The sequence below is a fragment of the Callithrix jacchus genome, chromosome 1 (assembly GCF_049354715.1).
Source record: "Callithrix jacchus isolate 240 chromosome 1, calJac240_pri, whole genome shotgun sequence".
Lineage (NCBI taxonomy): Eukaryota > Metazoa > Chordata > Mammalia > Primates > Cebidae > Callithrix > Callithrix jacchus.
Window position 1 is genome coordinate 81617838 of NC_133502.1, and position 26939 is coordinate 81644776.

Consider the following 26939-nt stretch of genomic DNA (forward strand, 5'->3'; position numbering starts at 1 on the left):
TGGCATTCCTGGATTTGCCTTCCCTTGATTTGCCTTGCCTGGATTTTCCTTTCCTTGCCTTGCCTGAATTTTCTTTGTCTGGATTTGCTTTGCCAAGCCTTGCCTAAATTTATGTTGCCTCGATTGGCCTTTTCTTGCTTTGCCTGTATTTGTCTTGCCAGGGTTTGCCTTGCCTTGCATTGCCTAGATTTTATGTTTCCAGAATTTAGCTTATGTGGAATGGCCTTGTCTGTATTTCCCTTGTTTTTCCTCGCCTATATTTGCCTTGATTTTCCTTGCCTAAATTTGCCTTGACGAGATTTGCCTTGCCTGGATTTGCCTTTTCTTGCCTGCCTGCATTTGCCTTGCCAGTATTGGCCTTGCCTTGCCTTGCTTGTATTTGCCTTACCTTGCCATGCCTTGCCTGGATTTGCCTTCCTGGAATTGCCTTGTTTGTGTTTGCCTGACTGAATTTGCATTGCCTGGATTTCCTTCCCTTGATTAGCCTTGCCTGAAATTGCCTTCCTGGATTTGCCTTGCCTAGATTTGCCTTTCCTGAATTTGGTTTGCCTGGATTTGCATTGCCTAGCCTTGTCTGGCCTGGATTTGTGTTACCTGGATTTGCCTCGCCTTGCCTGGATTTGCCTTGCCTTGATTTGCCCTGTTTAAATATGCCTTGCCTGTATTTGTTTTGCCATATCTTGCCTGGATTTCTTTTGGCTGTATTTCCCTTGCCTAGATTTGCCTTGTCTTCATTTGCCTTGCCTTCCCTGGATTTGCCTTGCTTTGCCTTCCCTGGATTTGTCCTGCCTGGATTTGCCTTGCCTTTTCTTGCCGGGATGTTTTTTGCCTGGGATTTTCTTAACTTTCGTTGCCTTGCCTAATTTTGCCTTGCCTTGCCTTGCCTGGATTTGCCTTTCTTGGATTTGCCTTGGCTGAATTTCTTTTGCCTCCATATATCCTTCCTAAAATTGCCTTGCCTTCCCTTGCATAAATTTTCCTTGCCTTGCCTTGCCTGTATTTTCCTTGATTTGATTTGCCTTGCATTACCTAGTTTGGATTTGCAGTACCTAAATTGTCCTTGTCTTGCCTTGCCTGTATTTACCTTGCCTTGCAATGCATTACCTGGATTTGCCTTCCTTGAATTGCCTTGTTTAGATCTGCTTGTCTGGATATGCATTGCCTAAATTTGCCTTCCCTTTTTTGGCCTTGCCTGAAATTGCATTTTTTGATTTGCCTTGCCTAGATTTGCCTTTCCTGAATTTCTTTAGCCTGGATTTGCACTGCCTTGCCTTGTCTGGCCTGGATTTGTTTGGCCTGGATTTGCCTCACCTCGATTTGCCCTTCCTAAATATGCCTTGCCTGTACTTGCCTTGCCATGTATTGCCTGGATTTGTTTCGGCTGTCTTTTTCTTGCCTGGATTTGCCTTACCTGAATTTGTTTTGCCTTGATATGCATTGCCTTGCCTTACCTGTACTAGATTAGCCTAGCCTGGATTTGCCTCGCCTTGCCTTGACTTGCCTGGATTTGCCTTGCCTGGAAATGCCTTTCCAGCATTTGCCTTGTCTTGCCCTCCCTGAATTTGCCTTGCCTCGCCTTGCCTGGATTTGCCTTGCCCTGATTTGCCTTGACTTCCCTTGCCTGAATTTGCCTTAACAAGTATTGCCTTGCCTGGATCTGCCTGGCCTGGTTTTGTCTTGCCTTGCCTGGATTTGCCTTGCATTATCTTGCCTTGATTTGCCTTTCCTGGATTTTCCTTGCCTTGTGTTGTCTGGATTTTCCTTGACTGGATTAGGCTTGCCTTGCATTGCTTAAATTTGGCTTTCCTGGATTTGTCTTCCCTTTGTTTGCCTTGCCTGGATTTTTCATTTTCTTTTTTGCCTTGCCTGGATTTTCCTTACCTGGATTTGCTTTGCCGCACCTTGCCTAAATTTATGTTGCCTCGATTGGCCTTTCCTTGCTTTGCCTGGATTTGCCTTGCCTGGATTTGCCTTGCGTTGCTTTGCCTGGATTTGTCTTGCTTGGATTTGCCTTGCCTAGCCTTGCCTGGATTTGCCTTCCCTGGATTTCCATTTCCTTGCCTTGCCTGAATTTGTCTTGCCTGGATTTGCTTTTCCTTTACTGGGTTTCCCTTACCTCTATTTACTTTCCTTGAATTCCTTTGCCAGGACTTGCCTGGATTTTCCTTGCCTAGATTTACCTTGCCTGGATTTGTGCTTCCTTGCCTCTCCTGGATTTGCCTCACCTGAGTTTTACTTGACTTGATTGCCTTGGTTTGCCTGGATTTGTCTTGCCTGGATTTCCCATGACTTGCCTTGAATTGCCTAAATTTGCCTTGCCTGGATTTGCCTTTCCTTTCCTTTTCTTGCCTTGCCTTGTTTCGATTAGCCTTGCCTGAATTTGCCTTGCTTTTTCTTGCCTGGATTTTCCTTGCCTTCCCTTGCCTTTATTTGCCTTGTGTTAATTTACCTTGCATTGTCTTGCCTTGATTTACTTTGCCTGCATTTGCCTTGCCTTGTATTGCCTGGATTTGCCTTTCCTGAATTTGCCTTGCCTTGCATTGCCTTGATTTGACTTGCCTGGATTTGCCTTTCCTTTCCTATTATTGCCTAGCCTGGATTTGCTTTGCCGTGCCTTGCCTTGTCTTGCCTGAGTTTGCCTTGTCTGGGTTTCCTTTAACTTTCCTTGCCTTGCCTAAATTTGCCTAGCCTGAATTTGCCTTGCCTTGCCTTGCCTGTATCTGCCATGCTTGGATTTGCCTTTCCTCGATTTGTTTTGCCTCAATATGTCTTTCCTGGAATAGCCTTGCCTTGCCTTCCATGGATTTTCCTTGCCTTCCCTTGTTTGGATTTGGCTTGACTTGGTTTCCCTTGCCTTGCCTTGCCTGGATTTGCCTTGCTTTGCCTTGCCTTGCCTGAATTTACCTTCCTGGAATTTCCCTGTTTGGATTTTCTTGTCTGGATTTGCATTGCCTGGATTTGCCCTCCCTTGATTTGCCTTGCCTGGAATTGCCTTCTGGATTTGCGTTTCCTGGATTTGTTTTGCCTGAATTTGCATTGCCTTGCCTTGTCTGGCCTGGATTTGTCTTGTCTGGATTTGCCTCGCCTTGCCTTTATTTTTCTTACCTCTAATTACCCTGCCTAAATATACCTTGCCTGTATTTGCCTTGCCATGCCTTGCCTGGATTAGTTTCGCCTGTATTTCTCTTTCCTGGATTTGCCTTGCCTGAATTTGTTTTGCCTAGATAGGCATTTCCTTGCTTTGCCTGTCCCAGATTAGCCTTGCCTGGATATGCCTCGCCTTGACTTGCATTGCCCGAATTTGTTTTGTGTCGATTTGCCTTGCCAGCCTTTGCTTTTCTTGCCTTCCCTGGATTTGCCTTGCCTTTCCCTGCCTTGCCTGGATTTGACTTCCTGGAATTGTTTTGTTTGGATTTGCTTGTCTGGATTTGCATTGTTTGGATTTGTTTTCCCTCGATTAGCCTTGCATAGATTTCCCTTGCCTTTCCTTGCCTTGCCTGGATTTGTCTTGCCAGGGTTTGCCTTGCCTTGCCTAAATATTGTGTTACCTGGATATACTTTGCATGAATTTGCCTTACCTTGATTTGCCTTCCCTGAATTTGCCTTGCCTGGATTTGCCTTCATTTGCCTTGCCTATATTTGCCTTTCCTTTCCTTGCACGAATTTGCCTTGCCTTACCTTTTCTGTATTTCTCTTGCAAGCATTTGCCTTGCCTTGCCTTCCCTGTATTTGCCTTGCCTTGCCATGCCTTTCCTGGATTTGTCTTCCTGGAATTGCCTTGTTTGGATATGCTTGTCTGGATTAGCCTTGCCTTGATTTGCCTTCCCTAGATTTTCCTTGCCTGGAATTGCCTTCCTGAATTTGCCTTGTGTAGATTTGTGTTTCCTGAATTTGTTTTGCCTGGATTTGCATTGCCTTGCCTTGTCTTGCCTGGATTTGTCTTGCCTGGATTTGCCTCACATTGCCTTTTCTTGCCTGTGTTTGCCTTTCCTCGATTTACCTTGCCTAAATATGCCTTGCCTGTATTTGCCTTGCCATGCCTTGCCTGAATTTGTTTCACACGTATTTTCCTTGTATATATTTGCCTTGCCTGGATTAGTTTTGCCTTGATATGCAGTGCCTTGCTTTGCCTATTCTAGATTAGCCTTCCCTGGATTTGCCTCGCCTTGCCTTGCCTTGCCTGGATTCGCCTTGCCTCTATTTGCCTTGCCTGGGTATTCCTTGCCAGCATTTTCCTTGCCTTTTTTTCCCCAGATTTGCCTTGCCTTTCCTTGCCTAGATTTGCCTCTCCTGGATTTGCCTTGGTTTTTCTTGCATAAATTTGGCTTGATGGGGTTTGCCTTGTCTGGATTTGCCTTGCTTGGTTTTTTCTTGCCTAGATGGGCTTGCCTTGACTTGCCTGGATTTGCCTTGCATTGTCTTGCCTTGATTTACCTTGCCTGGATTTGCCTTGCCTTGCGTTGCCTGGATTTGCCTTTCCTGCATTTGTCTTGCCTTGCATTGGCTAGATTTGCCTTGCCTTGCCTATTTTTTGCCTTGCCTGGAATTGCTTTGTTTTGCCTTGCCTTGTTTTGCCTAAATTTGCCTTGCCTGTGTTTCCCTTAACTTTCTTTGCCTTGTCTAAATTTGTCTAACCTGGATTTGCCTTGCCTATCCTTGCCTGAATTTGCCTTTCTTGGATTTGCCTTGCCTCAATTTGTTTTGCCTCCATATGACTTTCCTGGAATTGCCTTGTCTTGCCTTGCATGGATTTGCTTTGACTTGCCTTGCCTCGATTTGTCTTGACTTGGTTTGCCTTGCCTTGCCTTTCCTGTATTTGCCTTGCCTTGTCTGGAATTGCCTTCCTGGAATTGCCTTGTTTGGATTTGCTGGTCTGGATTTGCATTGCCTGGATTTGTCTTTCCTTAATTTGCCTTGCCTATATTTTCTTTGCCTTGCCTTGCCTGTATTTGTCTTGCCAGGGTTTGCCTTGTCTTGCATTGCTTAGAGTTTGCGTTACCTGGATTTACCTTGGGTGGATTTGCCTTGCCTGGATTTGCCTTCTTTTTCCTTGCCTATGTTTGCCTTTCCATTTCTCGCCTCATTTCCCTTGCCTGGATTTGCCTTGCCTTGTTTTGCCTGGATTTGCTTTGCCAGGATTTGTCTTGCCTTGCCTTGCCTGTATTTGTGTTGCCTTGCCATGCCTTGCCTAGATTTGCCTTCCTGACATTGCGTTGTTTGAATTTGCTTGTCTGGACTAGCATTGCCTTGATTTGCCTTCCCTTCATTTGCCTTGTCTGGAATTGCGTTCCTGGATTTGCCTTCCCTTCATTTGCTTTGCCTGGAATTGCGTTCTTGGATTTGCCTTACCTAGATTTGCGTTTCCTGGATTTGTTTTGCCTGAATTTCCATTGCCTTGCCTTGTCTGGACTGGATTTGTCTGTCCTGGATTTGCCTTGCCTTGCCTTGCCTTGCCTGGATTTGCCTTGCCTTGCTTTGCCTGGATTTGCATGGCCTGGATTAGCTTTGCCTTGCATTTCCTAGACTTGACTTGCCTGGATTTTTCTTTAATTGATTTGACTTGCCTTGCCTTGTGTGGATTTGTGTTGCTGGATTGTCCTTGTTTTGCCTTGCCAGTATTTGCCTTTCCTTGCCTTGCCTTGCTTGGATTTGCCTTCTTGGAATTGCCTTGTTTGGATTCGTTTGTCTGGATTTGCATTGCCTGGATTTGCCTTCCCTTCTTTTGCTTTGCCTGGAATTGCCATCCTGGATTTGCCTTTTCTGGTATTGTTTTCCCTGGATTTGCATTGCCTTGCCTTGTCATGCCTTGATTTGCCTTGCCTGGATTTGCCTCACTTTGCCATTCCTTGCCGGGATTTCCCTTGCCTCGATTTGCCTTGCCAAAATATGCCTTGCCTGTATTTACCTTGCCATGCTTTGCCTAAATTAGCTTCGCCTGTGTTTCCCTTTCCTGGATTTGCCTTCTCTGGATTTGTTTAGCCTTGATATGCATTGCCTTGTTTTGCCTATCCTAGATTAGACCTGGATTTGCCTTTCCTCGATTTGCCTTGCGTGGATATGCCTTGCCAGCAGTTGCCTTGACTTGCCTTATTTGGATTTGACTTGCCTTGCTTTGCCTGTATTTATCTTGATGGGGTTTGCTTTGCCTGGATTTGCCTTGCCTGGATTTGCCTTGCCTGGATTAGCCTTGTTTTGCCTTGCCTGTATTTGCCTTGTATTATCTTGCCTTGATTTACCTTGCCTGAATTTGCCTTGCCTTGCGTGGCCTGGATTTGCCTTGCATGGATTAGCCTTGCCTTGCATTGCCTAAATTTGGCTTTCCTGGATTTGCCTTCCCTTGATTTGCCTTTTTTGGATTTCCCTTTTCTTGCCTTGCCTGAATTTTCCTTACCTGGATTTGCTTTGCTGGGAGTTGCCTAAATTTATGTTGCCTCCATTGGCCTTGCCTTGTTTTGTCTAGATTTGCCTTGCCTGGATTTCCCTTGCTTTGCCTTGCCTGGATTTGTCTTGATTGGATTTGTTTTGCCTAGCTTTGCCTGAAATTGTCTTCCCTGGATTTTCATTGTCTTGCCTTGCCTGAATTTCTCATGCGTATATTTGCCTTGCCTTGCCTTTCCTGGATTTGCCTTTCCTTTATTGGGTTTGCCTTACCTCCATTTGCATGCCAGAATTTTCTTTGCCTTGACTTGCCTGGATTTGCCTTGCCTGGATTTGCATTCCCTTGTTTTTCCTAGATATGCCATACCTGAGTTTTAGTTGACTTGCCTTGCCTTGGCTTGCCTGGATTTGTCTTGCCTGGATTTCCCTTGACTTGACTTGCCTTGACTAGATTTTCCTTACCTTGCCTTGCCTTGCCTTGCCTACTTTTGCCTTGCTTTGACTTGCCGTGCCTGAATTTGCCTTGCCTTGCCTTGCCTTGCCTGGCTTTTTCGTGCCTGGATTGCCTTGCCTTCCCTTGCCATTATTTGCCTTGCCTCAATTTGCCTTGCATTGTCTTGCCTTGATTTACCTTGCCTGGATTTTCCTTTCCTTGCTCTGCCTGGATTTGCCTTGCTGGATTAGCCTTGGCTTGCATTGCCTGAATTTGTCTTGACTTGGTTTGTCTTGCCTTGCCTTGCCTGGATTTGCCTTGCTTGGATTTGCCTTGCCTGGATTTGTTTTGCCTCGTTAAGTCTTTCCTGAAATTGCCTTGCCTTGCCTTGCATGGATTTGCCTTGCCTTGGCTTGCCTTGCCTTGCCTTGCCTGGATTTGCCTGGCCTTGCCTTGCCTTGCCTTTCCTGGATTTTCCTTTCTGTAATTGTCTTGTTTGGATTTGCCTGTCTTGATTTGCATTGGCTGGATTTGACTTCTTTTGATTTGCCTTGCCTAGATTTGCCTTGCTTTTCCTTGCCTGTATTTGTCTTGCCAGGGTTTGCCTTGCCTTCCTTTGCCTAGGTTTTGTGTTACCTGGATTTACCTTGCATGGATTTGCCTTGCCTGGATTTGCCTTTTCTGGATTTGCCTTGCTTGGATTTGTCTTGTTTTGCCTTCCCTATGTTTCCCTTGCCTTTCCTTGCCTGAATTGGTCTTGCCTGGATTTGCTGTGCCTTGCCTTGATTGGATTTGCCTTGTCAAGATTTGCCTTGTGTTGCCTTGCCTGTATTTTCCTTGCTTTGCCATGGCTTGCCTGGATTTGCTTTTCTGGAATTGCCTTGTTTGGATTTGCTTATCTGGGTTTACATTGCCTGGATTTGCCTTCCCTTGATTTATCTTTTTGTGCTTTTCCTGGATTTTCCTTACCTGGATTTCCCATGCCGGGCCTTGCCTAATTTTACATTGCCTCGATTGGCCTTGCCTTGGCTTGCCTGGATTTTTCTTGCCTGGATTTTTCTTGCCTTGCCTTGCCTAAATTAACCTTGCCTGGATTTAGCTTGCCTTGCCTTTCCTTGCCTTGCCTTGCCTCGCTTTTTCTTGCCTGGGTTTGCCTTGCCTTTTATTGCCTGGATTTGCCTTGCCTGAATTTGCCTTGCATTGTCTCACCTTCATTTATTTTGCCTGGATTTGCCTTGCCTTGCGTTGCTGGATTTGCCTTGCCTAGATTAGCTTTTTCTTGCATTGCCCAGATTTGACTTGCCTCGTTTCACCTTGTCTTGCCTTGGCTGGATTTTCTTTGCCTGAATTTGCCTTGCCTTCCCTTGTTTGGATTTGCCTTACCTAGGTTTCCCTTAACTTTCTTTGGATTGCCTAAATTTGTCTTGCCTGGATTTGCCTTGCCTTGCCTTGCATGAATTTGCCTTGCTTTGCCTTGACTAGATTTGCCTTGACTTGGTTTGCCTTGCCTTGCCTTGCCTTGCCTGGATTTATATTCCCCAAATTGGGCTTGCCTTGTCTTACCTATATTTTCCTTGCCTTGCCATTTCTTGCCTGGACTTGCCTTCCTGGAATTGCCTAGTTTGGATTTACTTGTCTGGAATTGCATTGCCTGGATTTGCCTTCCCTCTATTTCCCTGCCTAGACTTATCTTGCCATTTCTTGCCTGGATTTGTCTTGCCTGGATTTGTCTTGCCACGGTTTGCCTTGCCTTGCCTAGATTTTGCGTTACCTGAATTTCCCTTGCTTGGATTTGCCTTGCCTGAATTTACCTTCACTGGATTTGCTTTGCCTGGATTTTATTTGCCTGGATTTGCCTTGTAATTCTTGCCTATGTTGGCCTTGCCTTTCCTTGCCTTAACTTGCATTGCCTGGATTTGCCTTGCCTTGATTTTCGTTGCCTTGCCTTGCCTAGATTTGCCTTACCTTGCCTTGCCTGTATTTGCTTTGCCTTGCCATGCCTTGCCTGGATTTGCCTTCTTGGAACTGTTTTGTTTGGATATGCTTGTCTGAATTTGCATTGCCTTGATTTTCCATCTTTCGATTTGTCTTGTATTGAATTGTCTTCTTCGATTTGCCTTGCCTAGATTTGCCTTTCCTGGATTTGTTTTGCCTGGATTTGCATATCCTTGCCTTGTCTGGTCTGGATCTGTTTTGCCTGAATTTGCCTCGACTTTTCTTGACTTGCCTCGATTTGCCTTACCTAAATATGCCTTGCCTGTATTTGCCTTGACATGTCTTGCTAGGATTTGTTTCGCCTGTATTTTTCTTGCCTGGATTTGCCTTGCCTGATTTGTTTTGCCTTGATTCGCATTGCTTTGCCTTGACTGTTCTAAATTAGCCTTGCCTTGCATGGATTTGCCTTTCTTTGCCTTACCTAGATTTGCCTTGACTTGTTTTGCCTTACGTTGTTTTGCCGGAATTTGTGTTGCCTGGATTGGCATTGCCTTGCCTTATCTGTATTTGTCTTGCCTGACCTTGCCTTGCTGAATTTGCCTTCCTGGAATTGCCTTGTTTGGAATTGCTTGTCTGGATTTGAATTGCCAGGAATTGTCTTCCCTTGATTTGCCTTGCCTAGGTTTGACTTCTTTTGCCTTGCCTGGATTTGTCTTGCCAGGGTTTGCTTTGCCTTGCCTTGCATATATTTTGCATTACCTGGATTTGCCTTGCCTTTCATTACTTGGGTTTGCCTTTCCTGGATTTGCCTTGCCTTGCCTTGCCTGAATTTGGCTTATCTGGGTTTGCCTTGCCTTTCATTGCCTGGATTGTCTTGCCAGCATGTGCCTTGTTTTGCCCATCTTTGCCTTGAGTGTCTTTGCCTTGCTTTGCCTTGCCTTGGCTTGACTGGATTTGCCTTGCCTGGATTTTTTTGCCCTACCTGTCCTTGCCTAAATTTGCCTTGCCTGGGTTTTCCTTGCCATGCCTTGCCTTGCCTGGATTTGCCTTGCTTGAATTTTCCTTGCCTGGATTTGTTTGGATTTGATATGTCTTTCTTGGAATTGCCTTGCCTTTCTTTGCATGGATTTGCCTTGTCTTGCCTTGCCTGGGTTTGCCTTGCCTGCATTTGCCTTGCCTTGCCTTGCCTGGATGTGGCTTACCTGGGTTTGCCTTGACTTGCATTGCCTTAATTGTCTTGCCTGGATGTGCCTTGCCTTGCCTTGCTTGATTTGCGTTGCCTTGCCTTGCCTGTACTTGCCTTTCCTAGATTTGCCATTCCTGTATATGCCTTGCCTGGATTTGCCTTGCCTGGATTTGCCTTCCCTTGATTTGACTTGCCTAGATTTCCCTTCTTTTGTTTTACCTGTATTCGTCTTTTCAGGATTGACCTTGCCTTGCCTTGCCTAGATTTTGCATTACCTCGATTTTCCTTGCCTGGATTTGCCTGCCTTGCCTTATCTGAATTTGCCTTACCTGGCTTTGCCTTGCCATGCATTGCCTGTATTGTCTTGCCCAGGTGTGTTTTGCCTTGTGCATCCTTGCCTTGAGTGAATTTTCCTTGCTTTGCCTTGCCTTGGCTGGCCCGGATTTGATTTCCGTGGATTTCTTTTGCCTTACCTTGCCTTGCCTAAATTTGCCTTGCCTGGATTTGCCTTGCCTTGCCTGGATTTGCTTTTCTTGGATTTTTCTTGCCTGGAATTATTTTGCCTCAATATGTCTTTCTTGGAATTCCCTTGCCTTAGTTTACATGGATTTGCCTTGCTTTCCCTTGCCTGGATTTGCCCTGCCTTTCCTGGCCTAAATTTATTTTGCCTGGATTTTATTTGTTTTACCTTGCCTGCATTTGCCTTGACTTGCCTTGCCTTGCCTTGCCTAAATTTTCCTTGCCTTTTCTTGCCTGGATTTGCTTCGCTTTAATTTGTCTTGCGTGGATTTGTTTTGCCTCGATATGTCTTTCTTGGAATTGCCTTGTTGTACTTTGCATGGATTTGCCTTCCCTTGCCTTGTTTGGATTTCCCTTGCCTGAATTTGCCTTGCCTTTCCTAGCCTTGCCTTGCTTGAATTTGCCTTGCCTGAATTTGCCTTGCCTTGCCTTGCCTGGTTTAGCTTGCCTTCCCTTGCCTGGATTTGCCTTGACGGGGTTTGCCTTGCCTGGATTTCCTTTGCTTTGCCTTGCCTTGCCTTGCATAGATTTGTCTTGCCTGGGTTTGCCTTGCCTTGTTTTGCCAAGATTTTGCGTTAATTGGACTTGCCTGGCCTGGATTTTCCTTGTCTTGATTTGCCTTTCTTCTCTTTCCTGGATTTGCCTTGATAGGGTTTGCCTTGCCTGGATTTGCCTTGCCTGGTTTTGCCTTGATTGGATTGGACTTGCGTTGCCTTGCCTGGAATTTCCTTAAATTGATTTGCCTTGATTTACCTTGCCTGTATTTGTCTTGCATTGCGTTTCCTGGATTGGTCTTGCCTAGATTAGACTTGCCTTGCATTGCATAGATTTGGCTTGTCTGGATTTGCCTAGCCTGGCCTATTTTTGCCTTGCCGTGATTTGCTTTGCCTTGCCTTGACTTGGCTTGCCTGGATTTGACTTGCCTGGGTTTCCCTTACCTTTCTTTCACTTGCTTAAATTTGCCTTGTCTGGATTTACCTTGCCTTGCTTACCTTGCCTGAATTTGCCTTGCATGGATTTGCCTAGCCTGAATTTGTTTTGGCTCGATATGTCTTTCCTTGATTTGCCATGCCTTGCCTTGCATGGATTGGCCTTGCCTTGCTTTACCTGAATTTGCCTTGACTTGGTTTGCCTTGCCTTGCTTTGCCTTGCCTGGATTTTCGTCGCCTTGATAGGCTTTGCATTGCCTTGCCAGTATTTGCCTTTCCTTATCTTGCCTTGCCTGGATTTGCCTTCCTGGAATTGCCTTGTTTTGAATTGCTTGTCTGAATTTGCATTGCCTGGATTTGCATTCCCTTGATTTGCCTTGCCTAGATTTGCCTTTTTTTGACTTCTCTGGATTTGTCTTGCCAGGGTTTCCCTTGCCTTGCCTTGCCTAGATTTTGTGATACCTGTATTTGCCTTGCCTGGATTTGCCTTGCTTTGCCTTGCCTTGCCTGGATTTGATTTGCCTTGCCTTGCCATGCCTTGCCTGGATTTTCCTCCCTGAAATTGCGTAGTTTGAATTTCCTTGTCTGGATTTGCATTGCCTGGATTCTCCTTTCCTTTATTTGCCTGGCCTGGAATTGCCTTTCTGGATTTTCATGGCCTAGGTTTGCATTTCCTGAATTTCTATTGCCTGGATTTGCCTCGCTTTTCCTTGCCTTGCCTGGATTTGCCTGGCCTCGATTGGCCCTGCCTACATATGACTTCCTTGTATTTACCTTGCCATGCCTTGCCTGGATCTGTTTCACCCGTATTTTCCTTGTCTGGATTTCCCTGTCCTCGATTTGCCTTGCCTTCCCTGAATTTGCCTTGCCTTGTTTTGCCTGCATTTGCCTTGCCTGGATTTGCCTTGACTTCACTTGCCTGGATTTGCCTTGCCTGGCATTCCCGTAACTTTCTTTGGCTTGCCTAAATTAGCCTTGCTTGGATTTGCCTTGACTTGCCTTTCCTGGATCTGAATTGCTTAGATTTGACTTGCCTGGATTTGTTTTGCCTTGATATGTCTTTCCTTGAATTACCTTGATTCGCCTTGCCTGTATTTGCCTTGTTTTGCCTTGCCTGGATTTACCTTGACTTGGTTTGCCTTGCCTTACCTTGCCTGGATTTGCACTGCCGGGATTGGTCTTGCCTTGCCTTGCCTGTATTTGCCTTGCTTTGCCTTTCCTTGCCTAGATTTGACTTCCTGGAATTGCCTTCTTAAAATTTGCTTGTCTGTATTTGCATTGCTTAGATTTCCCTTGCCTGGATATTCCTTGCCTTGCCTTGCCTTGCCTTGACTTGCCTGTATTTTTCTTGCCAGGGTTTGCCTTGCCTGAATTTGCCTTTTCATGATTTGCCTTGCCTGAATTTCCCTTGCCAGGATTTGCTTTGCCTTGCCTTTCCTGGATTTGCATTGACTTGATTTGTCTTTCTTTGCTTTGCCTGGATTTGCCTTTCCTTGCCTTTCCTTGCCTGGATTTGACTTCCTGGAATTGCCTTGTTTAAATTTGCTTGTCTGGATTTGCATTGTCTGGATTTGCCTTCTCTGCATTTGCCTTCCCTATATTTTCCTTGTTTTGCCTTGCCTGGATTTGTCTTGCCAGGGGTTGCCTTACCTTGCCTTGCCTAGATTTCGCATTGCCTGAATTTACCTTGCATCTATGTGCCTTGCCTGGATTTGCCTTGGCTGGATTAGCCTTGTTTTGCCTTGTCTTTGCTTGCATTGCTTTTCCTTGCCTGAGTTTGCCTTTCCTCTCCTTTTCTTGCCTTGTTTTGCCTTGCCTTGCCTTGCTTGGACTCGCCTTGCCTAAATTTGCCTTGCCTTGCCTTGTCTGGCTTTTTCTTGCCTGGATTTGCCTTGCCTTGCGTTGCATCTATTTGCCTTGCCTGGATTTTCCTTGCCTTGCATTGCTTAGATTTGACTTGCCTAAATTTGCCTCACCTTGCGTATTTTTCCCTTGCCTTGGCTTGCCTGGATTTGCCTTGCCTGGGTTTCCCTTAACTTTCTTTGGCTTGCCTAAATTTGCCTTGCCTGGATTTGCCTTGCCTTCCCTTGCCTGGATTTGTCTTGTTTGGATTTGCCTTGCCTGGATTTGTTTTTCCTCAATATGTCTTTCCTGGAATTGGCTTGTCTTGCCTTGCCTGGATTTGCCTTGACTTGGTGTGCCTTGTCTTTCCTTTCCCAGATTTGCATTGCCTGGATTTGCCTTGCTTTGCCTTGCAGGTATTTGCCTTGCCTTGCCTGGATTTGCCTTCCTGATCTTGCCTTGTTTGGATTTTCTTTTCTGGATTTGCATTGCCTGGATTTGCCTTTCCTTGATTTGTTTTGCTTGGATTTTCCTTGCCTTGCCTTGCCTTGCCTGTATTTGTCTTGCCAGAGTTTGCCTTGCCTTGCCTTGCCTTGCCTTGCCTGAATTTGCCTTTCATGGATTTGCCTTGTTTTGCCTTGCCTATGTTTGCCTTGCCTTTCCTTGCCTGGATTTGCCTTGTATGAATTTTTCTTGCATTGTCTTGCCTTGTTTTACCTTGCCTGGATTTACCTTGCCTAGTGTTGCCTTGATTAGCCTTGCCTGGATTAGCCTTGCCTTGCATTGTGTAAATTAAGCTTGCCTGCGTTTGCCTTGCCTTGTCTATTTGTGCCTTGCCTGGATTTACTCTGCCTTGCCTGGGTTTTCCTTTAATTTCTTTGGCTTGCCTTAATTTGCCTTGCCTGGATTTCTCTTGCTTGGATTTACCTTGCCTTGATTTGTTTTGCCTCAATATGTCTTTCCTGGAATTGCCTTGCCTTACCTTGTATGGATTTGCCTTGCCTTCCCTTGCCTTGATTTGTTTTGCCTCGATATGTCTTTCCTGGAATTGCCTTGACTTGCCTTGTATAGATTTGTCTTGCCTTGCCTTGCCTGGATTTACCTTGACTTGGTTTGCATTTCCTTGCCTTGCCTGGATTTTCGTTGGCTGCATTGGCCTTGCTTTGCCTTTTCTGTATTTGCCTTGCTTGCCTTGCCTTTCCTGGATTTGCCTTTCTGGAATTTCCTTGTTTGGATTTCCTTGTCTGGATTTGCATTGCCTGGATTTGCCTTTCCTTTATTTGCCTTGCCTAGATTTCCCTTCCCTTGCCCTGCCTGGATTTATCTTGCCAGGATTTGCCTTGTCTTGCCTTGCCTAGATTTTGCGTTACCTGGATTTACCTTGTGTGGATTTGCCTTGCCTGGATTTGCCTTTCCTGGATTTGCCTTGCCTGGAATTTTCTTTCCTGGATTTGCCTTGTTTTGTTTTCCGATGTTTGCCTTGCCTTTCCTTGCCTAAATTTGTCTTGCCTGGATTATCCTTGCCTTTCATTGCCTGATTTTGCCTTGTCTGGATTCGTCTTGTCTTTCCTATTTTTTGCCTTGCCTGGATTTGCTTTGCCTTGCCTTGCCTTGGCTTGCCTGGATTTGCCATGCTTGGGTTTCCCTTTACTTTCTTTGGCTTGCCTTAATTTGTCTTGCCTGGATTTGCCTTGCTTGTATTTTCCTTGCCTGGATTTGTCTGGCCTCGATATCTCTTTCCTGAAATTGCCTTGCCTTGCCTTCCATGGATTTTTCTTGCATTTTCTTGCCTGGATTTGCCTTGACTTGGTTTGCCTTGCCTTGTTTTGTCTGGATTTGCGTTGCCTGGATTGGATTTTCCTTGCCTTGCCTTTATGTGCCTTCCTTGCCTTGCCTGAGTTTGCCTTCCTGGAATTGCCTTGTTTGGATTTCCTCGTCTCGATGTGCATTGCCTAGGTTTGCCTTCCCTTGATCTGCCTTGCCTAGCTTTTCTTTGCCCTGCCTTGCCTGTATTTGTCTTGCCAGGGTTTGCTTTGCCTTGCCTTGCCTAGATTTTTCGTTACCTAGATTTGCCTTATGTAAATTTGCCTTGCTTGGATTTGCCTTCCCTGGATTTGCCTTGTTTTGCCTTGCCTATATTTGCCTTGCCTTGCCTTGCTTGTATTTTCCTTGCCTTGCCATGCTATGCCTGGATTTGCCTTCCTGGAATTGCCTTGTTTGTATTTGCTTGTCTGGATTTGCATTGTCTGGATTTGCCTTCCCTTGATTTGCCTTGCCTGGAATTGCCTTCCTGGATTTGCCTTGCCTAGATTTGCCTTTCTTGGATTTGTTTTGCCTGGATTTGCATTGCCTTGCCTTTTCTTTCCTAGATTTGTCTTTCCTGGATTTGCCTCGCCTTGTTTTGCCTTGCCTGTATTTGCCTTGCGTCGATTTGCCCTGACAAAATATTCATTGCCTGTATTTGCCTGGCCATGCCTTGCCTGGATTTGTTTCGCCTGTATTTCCCTTGCCTGGATTTGCCTTGCCTAGATTTGTTTTGCCTTGATACGCATTGCCTTACCTTGCCTCTCCTAGGTTAGCCTTGCCCGGATTTGCCTCGCCTTGCCTTGCCTTGCCTGGATTTGCTTTGCCTCGATTTGCCTTGCCTTGTCTTTCCTGGATTTCTCTTGCCTGGATTTGCCTTGCTTTCCATTGCCTGAATTTTCCTTGATGGGGTTTGCCTTGCCTGGATTTGCCTTGCCTGGTTTTGCCTTGCCTAAATTGGCCATACTTTGCCTTGCCTGAATTTTCCTTGCTTTGCCTTGCGTGGATTTGCCTTGCTTGTCTTGCTTGGATTTGCCTTTCCTTGCCTTGCCTGGAATTGCCTTCCCTGGATTTCCCTTGCCTTGCCTTGCTTGAAGTTGTCTTGCCTGTATTTGCCTTGACTTGCCTTGCCTTGATGTGCCTTTCCTTTCCTAGATTTGCCTTACCTCCATTTGCTTGCCTGGATTTCCTTAGTCTTGACTTGCCTGAATTTGCCTTTCCTGGATTTGCCTTGCCAAGTTTTGCATTGCCTTGCCTTGCTTGAAGTTGTCTTGCCTGTATTTGCCTTGCCTTGCCTTGCCTTGCCTTGATGTGCCTTTCCTTTCCTAGATTTGCCTTACCTCCATTTGCTTGCCTGGATTTCCTTAGCCTTGATTTGCCTGAATTTGCCTTTCCTGGATTTGCCTTGCCAAGTTTTGCATTGCCTTGCCTTTCCTGGATTTGCGTTGCCTAAATTTTTGTTGACTTGTCTTGCCTTGGCTTGCCTGGATTTGCCTTGCTTGGATTTCCCTTTACTTGACTTCCCTTGCCTAAATTTGCCTTGTCTCGATTTGACTTGCCTTGCCTTGCCTGGATTTGATTTGCCTTGTCTTGACATGCCTTGCCTGAATATGCCTTTCTGGAATTGCCTTGTTGGGATCTGCTTGTCTGGATTTGCATTGCCTGGATTTGCCTTCCCTTGATTTGCCTTGCCTGAATTTGCCTTGCCTTGCCTTGCCTTGCCTTGCCTGGCTTTTTTCCCCCTGGATTTGCCTTTCCTTTTCTTTCCTGTATTTGCCTTCCCTGAATTTGCCTTGCATTGTCTTGACTTGATTTACTTTACTTGAATTTTCCTTGGCTTGTGTTACCTGGATTTGCCTTGCCTGGATTAGCCTTGCCTTGCATTGCCTAGATTTGTCCTTCCTGGATTTGCCTTGCTTTGCCTATTTTTGCCTTGCCTGGATTTCCTTTGCCTTGTTTTGTCTTGGCTTGCCTGGATTTGCCTTGCCTGGGTTTTTGTTAATTTTATTTTGCTTGCCTAAATTTGCCTTGCCTGGGTTTACCTTGCCTTGCCTTGCCTTGCCTTGCCTTGCCTTGCCTGGATTTGCCTTGCTTGTATTTGCCTTGCCTGGATTTATTTTGCCTCGATATATCTTTCCTGGAATTGCCTTGCTTCCCTTTGATGGATTTGTCTTGCCTTGCCTTGCCTGGATTTGCTTTGACTTGGTTTGCCTTGCCTGGTGTTGCCTGGATTTGTGTTGCCTTGATAGGTCTTGCCTTATCTTGCTTGTATTTGCCTTGCCTTGCCTGGCCCTGACTTGCCTGTGTTTGCCTCCCTGGAATTGCCTTGTTTGGATTTGCTTGTCTGGATTTGCATTGACTGGATTTGCCTTCCCTTGATTTGCCTTGCTTGAAATTGCCTTCCTGGGTTTGCCTTGCCGAGATTTGCCTTTTCTGAATTCTTTTTTTGCCTGGATTTGCATTGCCTTACCTTGTCTGTGTTGAATTCGTCTTGCCTGAATTTGCCTGGAATTGTCTTGACTTGTTTCGATTTGCCATGCCTAAATATGTTTTACCTGTCTTTCACTTGCCATGCCTTGCCTGGATTTTTTATTTTTGCCTGTATTTCCCTTGCCTGGATTTTCTTTGCCTGGATTTGTTTTGCATTGATATGCATTGCCTTTCATTGCCTGTCCTAAATTAGCTTTGCCTGGATTTGCCTCGCCTTGCCTTGCCTGGTTTGGATTAGCCTTTTCTCGATTTGCCTTGCCTGGAAATGACTTGCCAGCATTTTCTTTGCCTTGCCTTCCCTGGATTTGCCTTGCCTTGCCTTGCATGGATTTGCCTTGCCTTCACTTGCCTGGGTTTGCCTTGAGGGGGGTTGCCTTGCCTAAATTTGCTTTGCTTGGTTTTGCCTTGTCTGGATTAGCCTTGCCTTGCCTTACCTGGATTTGTCTTGCTTGTATTTGCCTTTTTTTGCCTTGCCTGGAATTGCATTCCCTGAATTTCTCTTCTCTTGCCTTGCCTGATTTTTTCTTGCCAGTATTTGTTTTGCCTTGCCTTGCCTTGCCTTGCCTGGATGTGCCTTGCATGTGTTTTCCTTGACTTGCCTTGCCTTGACTTGCCTGGATTTGCCTTTCCTTTTTTCGCTTGACTTGACTTGCCTTGCCTAAATTTGCCTTGCCTGGATTTGCCTTGCCTCGCCTTGCCTTCCTTGGATTTGCCTTTCCTGAATTTGCCTTGTCTTCCCTTGCCTGGATTTGCCTTCCTTGAATTTTCTTGCATTGTCTTGTTTTAATTTATTTTGCCTGGATTTGCCTTGCCTTGCGTTGCCTTGCCTTGCCTGGATTAGCCTTGCCTTGCATTGCCTAGATTTGGCTTGCCTGGATTTGCCTTCCCTTGATTTGCCTAACTGGATTTACCTTTCCTTGCTTTGCCTGGACTTTTCTGACCTGGATTTGCTTTGCCAGGCCTTGCTTACATTTACCTTGACTCGATTGGCCTTGCCTTGTTTTGCTTGATTCGCCTTGCCTAGATTTGCCTTGCCTGTAGTTGACTTGCCTGGATTTGCCTTGCCTTGCCTTGACTGAATTTTCCTTGCTTGGATTTGCCTTGCCTTGTCTGGAATTGCCTTTTCTGGATTTACCTTGATTGCCTTGCCTGTATTGGCCTTGCCTTTCCATGCCTGGATTTGCCTTTCCTTTTTTGAATTTGCCTTACCTCCATTTGCTTGCCTGAATTTTCTTTGCCTTGACTTACCTGGAGTTGCCTTGCCTGGATTTGCCTTGCATGAATTTGCATTGCGTTGCCTTTCCTGGATTTGCCTTGCCTAAGTTTCTTGACTTGCCTTGCCTTGGCTTGCCTGGATTTGCCTTGCCTAAATTTCTCTTTACTTTTCTTGCCTTGCCTAAATTTCCCTTGCTCGGATTTGCCTTGAATTGCCTTGCCTTGCCTTGCTAGGATTTGCCTTGCCTGAATTTACCTTGCCTTACCACACCTGGCTTTTTCTTGAATGGATTTGCCTTGCGTTCTCTTGCCTGGATGTGCATTGCCTGAATTTGCCTTGCATTGTCTTGCCTTGATTTACCTTGCCTGGATTTGCCTTGTCTTCCATTGCCTGGATTAGCCTTGCCTTGCCTTGGCTAAATTTGACTTGCCTGGATTTGTCTTGCTTTGCCTGTTTTTGCCTTCCCTGGATTTGCTTTGCCTTCCCTTGCATTGGCTTGCCTGGATTTGCCTTGCCTAAGTTTTTCTTATCTTTCATTGTTTTTTTTAAATTTGCCATGCCTGGATTTGCCTTGCCTTGGTTTTTCTTGTGTTGCCTTGCCTGGATTTGCCTTGCCTGGATTTGTTTTGTCTAGATATGTCTTTCCTGGAATTTCTTTGCCTTGCCATGCATGGATTTGCCTTGCCTTGCCTAGCCTGGATTTGCCGTGGCTTGGTTTGCTTGCCTTGCCTTGCCTGGATTTTTGTTGCCTAAATTGGCCTTCCCTTGCCTTGACTGTATATGCCTTGTCTTGCCTGTGTATGCCTTGCCTTGCCTTGTCTTGACTTGCCTGGATATGCCTTCATGAAATTGCCTTCTTTGGATTTTCTTGTCTGGAATTGCATTGCCTGGATTTGCCTTCCCTTGATTTGCCATGCCTAGATTTCCCTTCCCTTGCCTTGCCTGTATTTCCCTTGCCAGGGTTTGCCTTGCCTTGCCTTGCCTAGATTTTATGATACCTTGATTTACTTTTCGTGGATTTGCCTTCCCTGGATTTGCCTTCCTTGGATTTTCCTTGCATGGATTTGCCTTGCCTGCATTTGCCTTGTTTTGCCTTGCCTATGTTTGCCATGCCTTTCCCTGCCTGAATTTGACATGCCTGAATTTGTCTTTTCTAAATTTGCCTTGCCTTGCCTTGACTGAATTTCCCTTGCCAGGACTAGCCTTGCCTTGTTTTGCCTGTATTTGCCTTGCCTTGCCATTTTTTACCTGGATTTGCCTTCCGGAAATTGTCGTTTGGATTTGCTTGCCTAGATTTGCATTGCTTGGATTTGCCTTCCCTTGATTTGTCTTGCCTAGAATTGCCTTCCTGGATTTGTCTTGTTTATATTTGCCTTTTCTGCATTTGTTTTGCCTGGTTTTGCATTGCCTTGCCTTGTCTGGCCTGGATTTGTCTCACCCGAATTTGCCTCGCCTTGCCTTGCCTTGCCTGGATTTGCCTTTTCTCTATTTGCCCTGCCTTAATATGCCTGGCCTGTATTTGCCTTGCTATGCCTTGCCTGGATTTGTTTCTCTTGCATTATTGTTGCCTGAATTTGCCTTGCCTGGATTTGTTTTGCCTTGATATGCATTGCCTTGCCTTGCCTGTCATAGATTAGACTTGCCTAGATTTGCCTCGCCTCACTTTGCCTTTCCTGGATTTCCTTGCCTCTATTTGCCTTGCCTGGAAATGACTTGACAGCATTGGCTTTGCCTTGCCTTCCCTGGATTTGCCCTGCCTTTCCTTGCCTGGATTTGCGTGGACTTGTTTTGCCTCGCCTTGCCATGCCTGTATTTGCATTGCCTGGATTGGCTTTGCCTTGCCTTGCCTGGGTTGTCTTTGCCTTCCCTTGCCTGGATTTGCCTTGACAGAGTTTTCTTTGCCTGCATTTGCCTTGCCTGGTTTTACCTTGCATGGATTGGCCTTGCCTTGCCTTGCCTGGATTTGCCTTGCCTTTCCTACTTTGCCATGCCTGGATTTGCTTTGCCTTGCCTTGCCTTAGCTTGTCTGGATTTGCCTTACCTGGGTTCTTCTTAACTTTCTTTGGCTTGCCTAAATTTTTCTTGCCTGGATTTGCCTTGCATTGCCTTGCCTCGATTTCCTTGCCTGGATTTGTTATGCCTCAATATGCCTTTTCTTGAATTACCTTGCCTTGCATGGATTTGTCTTGCCTTGCCTTGCCTTGTCTGGATTTGCCTTACTTTGGTTTGCCTCACTTGGCCTGTATTTGCCTTGCCTTGTTTTTCCTTGTCTGGATTTGCATTCCTGGAATTGCCTTGTTTGGATTAACTTGTCTGGATTTGCATGGCCTGGATTTGCCTTTTCTTTATTTGCCTTGCCTAGGTTTCTTTTGGCTTGCCTTGCCTGGATTTTCATTGCCTGGATTTGCCTTGTTTTGCCTTGCCTGTATTTGCCTTGTTTTTTCTTGCACGAATTTGCCTTGCCTGGATTTGCCTTCCTGGAATTGCCTTGTTTGGGTTTGCTTGTCTGGATTTGCATTGCCTGGATTTGCCTTCCCTTGATTTGCCTTGCCTGGAGTTACCTTCCTGGATTTGCCTTTCCTGGATTTTTTTTTATGGATTTGCATTGCCTTGCCTTGTCTGGCCTAAATTAGTCTTGCTTTGATTTGCCTGCCTTGCCTTGCCTTGCCTGGATTTGCCTTGCCTCTATTTGTCTTGCCTTTATTTGCTTTGCCTTTTCTGGAATTTGCCTTGCCTTGTCTTGCCTAAGTTTGCCTTGCCATTTCTTGCCTGAATTTACCTTGCGCTTATTTGTTTTGCTTTCCTTTTCTGGAATTTGCCTTGCCTGGGTTTTCCTTAACTTTCTTTGGCTTCCCTAAATTTGCCTTTCCTGGATTTGTTTTGTTTTGCTTTGCCTGGTTTTGCTTTTCTTGGATTTGCCTTGCCTGGATTTCTTTTGCTTCGATATGTTTATCCTGGAATTTCCTTGCCTTGCCTTGCCTTTTCTTGCATGGATTTTTCTTGCCTTGCCTTGCCTGGATTTGCCTTTTTTAAATTGCCTTGTTTGGATTTGCTTGTCTGGATATGCATTTCCTGGATTTCACTTTTCTTGGTTTGCCTTGCCTGAAATTGCATTTCTCTATTTGCCTTGCCAAGTTTTGCCTTTCTGGACTTGTTTTGTTTTGATTTGCATTGCCTTGCCTTGTCTAACCTTGATTTGTTTTACCTGGATTTGCCTTGGCTCGATTTGCCCTGCCTAAATATTCCTTGCCTTCATTTGCCTTGCCATGCCGTGCCTGGATTTGTTTCACCTATATTTCTTTTGCCTGGATTTGCCTCGCCTAGATTTGTTTTGCCTTGATATGCATTGTCTTATCATGCTTGTTTTAGATTAGCCTTGTCTAATTTTGCCTCGGTTTGCCTTGCATTGCCTGGATTTTTCTTGCCTCAATTAGCCTTGTTTGGATATGCCTTGCCAGGATTTACCTTGCCTTGTTTTTTCTGAATTTGTTTCGCCTTGCCTTGCCTAGATTTGCCTTGCCTGTATTTACCTTGTCTTCACTTGCCTGGATTTGCCTTGACGGGGATTGTTTTGCCTGGAATTGCCTTGCCTGGCTTTCTCTTGCGTGTATTGGATTTGACTTGCCTTGCCTGAATTTGCCTTGCATTGTCTTGCCTTGATTTACCTTGTCTGGATTTGCCTTGCCTTGCGTTGTTTGGATTTGCCTTGCCTGGATTAGCCTTGCCTTGCATTTCCTAGATTTGACTTGACTGAATTTGCCTTCCCTGGGTTTCCCTTAACTTTCTTTGGCTTGCCTAAATTTGCCTTGCCTTGATTTGCCTAGTGTTGCCTTGCCTGGATTTGTCTTGCTTGGCATTGCCTTGCCTGGATTTGTTTTTCCTTGATATGTCTTTCCTGAAATTGCCTTGCCTTGCCATGTATGGATATGCTTTGCCTTGCCTTGCGTGGATTTGCCTTGAATTCGTTTGCCTTGCCGTGCCTTGTCTGAATTTTCGTTGCCTTGATTGGCCTTGCTTTGCCTTGCCTGTATTTGCCTTTCCTTTCCTTGCCTTGCTTAAATTTGCCTTCCTGGAATTGCCTTATTTGGATTTCCTTGTCTTGATTTGCATTGCCTGGATTTGTCTTTTCCTGATTTGCCTTGCCTAGATTTTCTTTGCCTTGCCTTACCTTGCCTTTATTTGTCTTGCCAGAATTTGCCCTGCCTTGCCTTGCCTAGATTTTGGGTTTTCCAAATTTACCTTGCATGGATTTGCCTTGCCTGGATTTGCCTTCCCTGGATTTGCTTTGTCTGGATTTGCGTTTTTTTTGCCTTGCCTATGTTTGACTTGCCTTTCCTTGCCTGAATTTGTTTTGCCTGGATTTGCCTTGCCTTGCCTTGCCTGGATTTGCCTTGCCAGAATTTTCCTTGCCTCGCCTTGCCTCTATTTGCCTTGCCTGGATTTGTCTTGCCAGGATTTTCCTTGGCTTTTGTTGCATGAATTTGCGGTGCCTTTTCCGTAGTTGCCTTCCCTTGCCTGTATTTGCCTTGCCTTGCAATGCCTTGTCTTCATTTACCTTCCTGGAATTTCCTTGTTTGGAATTGCTTGTCTGAATTTGCATTGCATGGATTTGCCTTGCCTGGAATTGTCTTCCTTGATTTGCCTTGCCTAGATTTACCTTTTCTGGATTTGTTTTGCCTGCATTTGCATTGCCTTTTTTTGTTTGGCCCACATTTATCTTGCTTGGATTTGCCTCGCCTTGCCATGTCTTGCCTAGACTTGCATTTCCTGGATTTGTTTTTCCTGAATTTGCATTACCTTGTGTTTTCTGGCCTGAAATTTTTCGCCTGGATTTGCCTCGCCTTGACTTGTCTTGCCTGGATTTGCCTTGCCTCAATTTGCCCTGCCTTTCCATGCCTTTCCTGGATTTGTTTCACATGTATTTCCCTTGCCTGGATTTGCGTTACCTGGATTTGTTTTGCCTTTACATGCATTGCCTTGCTTTGCCTGTCCTAGATTAGCCTTGCCTGGATTTGCCTCGCCTTTCCTTGCCTTGCCTGGATTTGCCTTGCCTTGATTTGCTTTGTTTGGATATGCCTTGCCTTCCCAAGATTTGCCTTGCCTTGCCTTTCCTGGATTTGCCTTACCTTGCCAGGCCTAAATTTGCATTGACTGGATTGGCCTTGCCTTCCCTTGCCTGGATTTGCCTTGATGGGGTTTGCATTGCATGGATTTGCCCTGCCTGGTTTTGCCTTGCCTGGATTGGCCTGTCCTAGATTAGCCTTGTCTGGATTTGCCTTGCCTTGCCTTGCCTCGATTTGCTTTGCCTGGATATGCATAGCCAGCATTTACCTTGCCTTGCCTTCCCAGTATTTGCCTTGCCTTGCCTATTTTTGGCTTGCCTTTCCTTGCCTGTGATGCCTTGCCTGAATTTGCCTTGCATTGCCTTGCCTGGATTTGCCTCACCTTACCTTGCCTGGATTTGCCTTGATGGGTTTTGCATTGCCTGGATTTGCCTTGCCTAATTTTGCCTTGCCTGAATTGGCCTTTCCTTGCCTGGATTTCCCTTGCTCTGTCTTGACTTGATTTACCTTTCCTAAATTTGCGTTGCCTGGATTTACCTTGCCTGGATTAGCCTTGCCTTGCCTTTCCTAGAGTTGGCTTGCCTGGATTTCCCTTCCCTTGATTTGCCTTGCCTGGATTTTTTTTTCTTACCTTGCCTGAATTTTTCTTACCTAGATTTGCTTTGCCGGGTCTTGCATAGATTTACCTTGCCTCGATTGTGTTGCCTTGCCTTTCATTGATTTGCCTTGCCTTCCCTTGCCTAGATTTGTCTTCCCTGGATTTCCCTTGCCTTGCCTTTCCTATATTTGGCTTGCCTGGATTTGCCTTGCCTTTTCTTGCCTGGATTTGTGTCTCCTTTTTTGGGTTTGCCTTACTTCCATTTGCTTGCCTGGATTTTCTTTGCCATGACTTGCCTTGGTTATGCATTGCCTGAATTTGCCTTTCCTGGATTGACCTTGCCTTACTTTGCCTGTATTTGCCTTGTTTTGCCTTGACTTGCCTGGATTTGCCTTCCCAGGATTGTCTTTTTTTGGATTTGCTTGTGTGGATTTACCTTTTCTTTATTTGCCTTGCCTTGATTTGTTTGCCTGTATTTTCCTTACTTGGATTTGCCTTGCCTGGATTTGTTTTGCCTTGATATACATTGCCTTGACTTGCCTTTCCGAGATTAGCCTTGCCTCGATTTGCCTCGTTTTAACTTACCTTGCCTGGATTTGCCTAGCATCGATTTGCTTTGTATGGATATGCCTTGACAGCATATGCGTTGCCTTGCCTTCCCTGGATTTGCCTTGCCTTGCCTTGCCTGGATTTGCCTTGCCCTCCCTTGCCTGGACTTGCCTTGACGGGGTTTGCAATGCCTGGATTTACCTAGCCTGGTTTTGCGTAGCCTGGATTGGTCTTGCCTCTCCTTGCCTGGATTTGCCTTGCATTGTCTTGCCTTGATTTACCTTGCCTGGATTTTCCTTGCCTTGCGTTGCCTGGATTGGCCTTGCCTGGATTAGCCTTGCCTTGCATTGCCTATATTTGGCTTTCCTGGATTTGCCTTCCCTTTATTTGCTTTGCCTGGACTTCCCTTTTCTTTCCTTGCCTGGATTTTCCTTACCTGAATTTGCTTTGCCGGGTGTTACCCAAATTTGCCTTGCTTCAATTGGTTTTGCCTTGCCTTTCCTGGATGAGCCTTGCCTGAATTTGTCTTGCTTGGATTTGCTTTGCCTAGCCTTGTCTTGTATTGCCTTGCCTGGATTTTCATTGCCTTGCCTTGCCTGAATTTGTCTTGCCTGTATTTGCCTTGCCTTGCCTTGCCTGGATTTCCCTTTTTTCCCCTGGGTTTTCCTTTGCTCCATTTGCTTTCCTAGATTTCCTTTGCGTTGACTTGCCTGTATTTGCCTTGCCTGTATTTGCCTTGCCTGGATTTGCGTTGCCTTGCCTTTCCTGGATTCGCCTTCCTGAGTTTTCCTTGACTTGCCTTCCCTTGGCTTGCCTGGATTTGTTTTGCCTGAATATCCCTTGACTTGCATTGCCTTGCCTATATTTGCCTTGCTTAAATTTGCCTTACATTGCCTTACCTTGTCTTGCCTTGCTTCGATTTGCCTTGCCTGAATTTGCATTGTTTTGCCTTGCCTGGCTTTTTCTTGCCTAGATTTGCCTTACCTTTCGTTGCCTTTATTTGCCTTGCATGAATTTGACTTCCATTGTCTTGCCTTGATTTACCTTGACTGGATTTGCCTTGCCTTACATTGCCTGGATTTGCCTTGCCTGAATTAGACTTGCCTTGTATTGCCTGGATTTGCCTTGACTTGGTTTGCCTTTCCTTGCCTTTCCTGGATTTTTTTCTCGATATGTCATTCCTGGAATTGCCTTGCCTTGCCTTGAATGGATTCGTCTTGTTTTGCCTTGCCTTGATTTGCCTTGACTTGGTTTGCCTTGCTTTGACTTGCCTGGATTTACCTTGCCTTACCTTGCCTTGATTTGCCTCCCTGTAATTGCATTGTTTGAATTCGCTTGTCTGGATTTGCATTGCCTGGAATTGTCTTCCCTTGATTTGCCTTGCCTAGATTTCCCTAGCCTTGTCTTGCCTGTATTTCCCTTGCCAGGGTTTTCCTTTCCTTGCATTTCCTAGATTTTGCGTTACTTGGATTTACCGTGTGTGGATTTGCTTTGCCTGAATTTGCCTTCCCTGGATTTGCCTTGCATTGATTTGCCTTGTGTTGGCTTGCCTGGATTTGCCTTGCCAGGATTTGCCTCGCCTCGCCTTGCCTGTATTTTTTTTTTTGCCTTGCCATGCCTTGCCTGGATTTGCCTTCCTGGAATTGCCTTGATTGGATTTGCTTGTCCGGATTTGCATTGCCTGGATTTGCCTTCCCTTGATTTGCTTTGCCTGGATTTCCCATGACAGGCCTTGCCTTTCCTTATTTTGACTTGCCTGGATTTGCCTTGCCTTGCTTTGCCTTGCGTTGCCTTGGCTGGCTTGGATTTGCCTTGACTGAATTTTCCTTGTTTTGACTTGCCTGGCTTTTTCTTGCTTGGATTTGCCTTGACCTCCCTTGCCTGCATTTGCCTTGCCTGATTTTTCCTTGAATTGTATTGCCTTTATTTTCCTTGCCTGTATTTGCCTTGCCTTGCGTTGTCTGTATTTAAATGGCCTGGATTAGCTTTGCCTTGCAT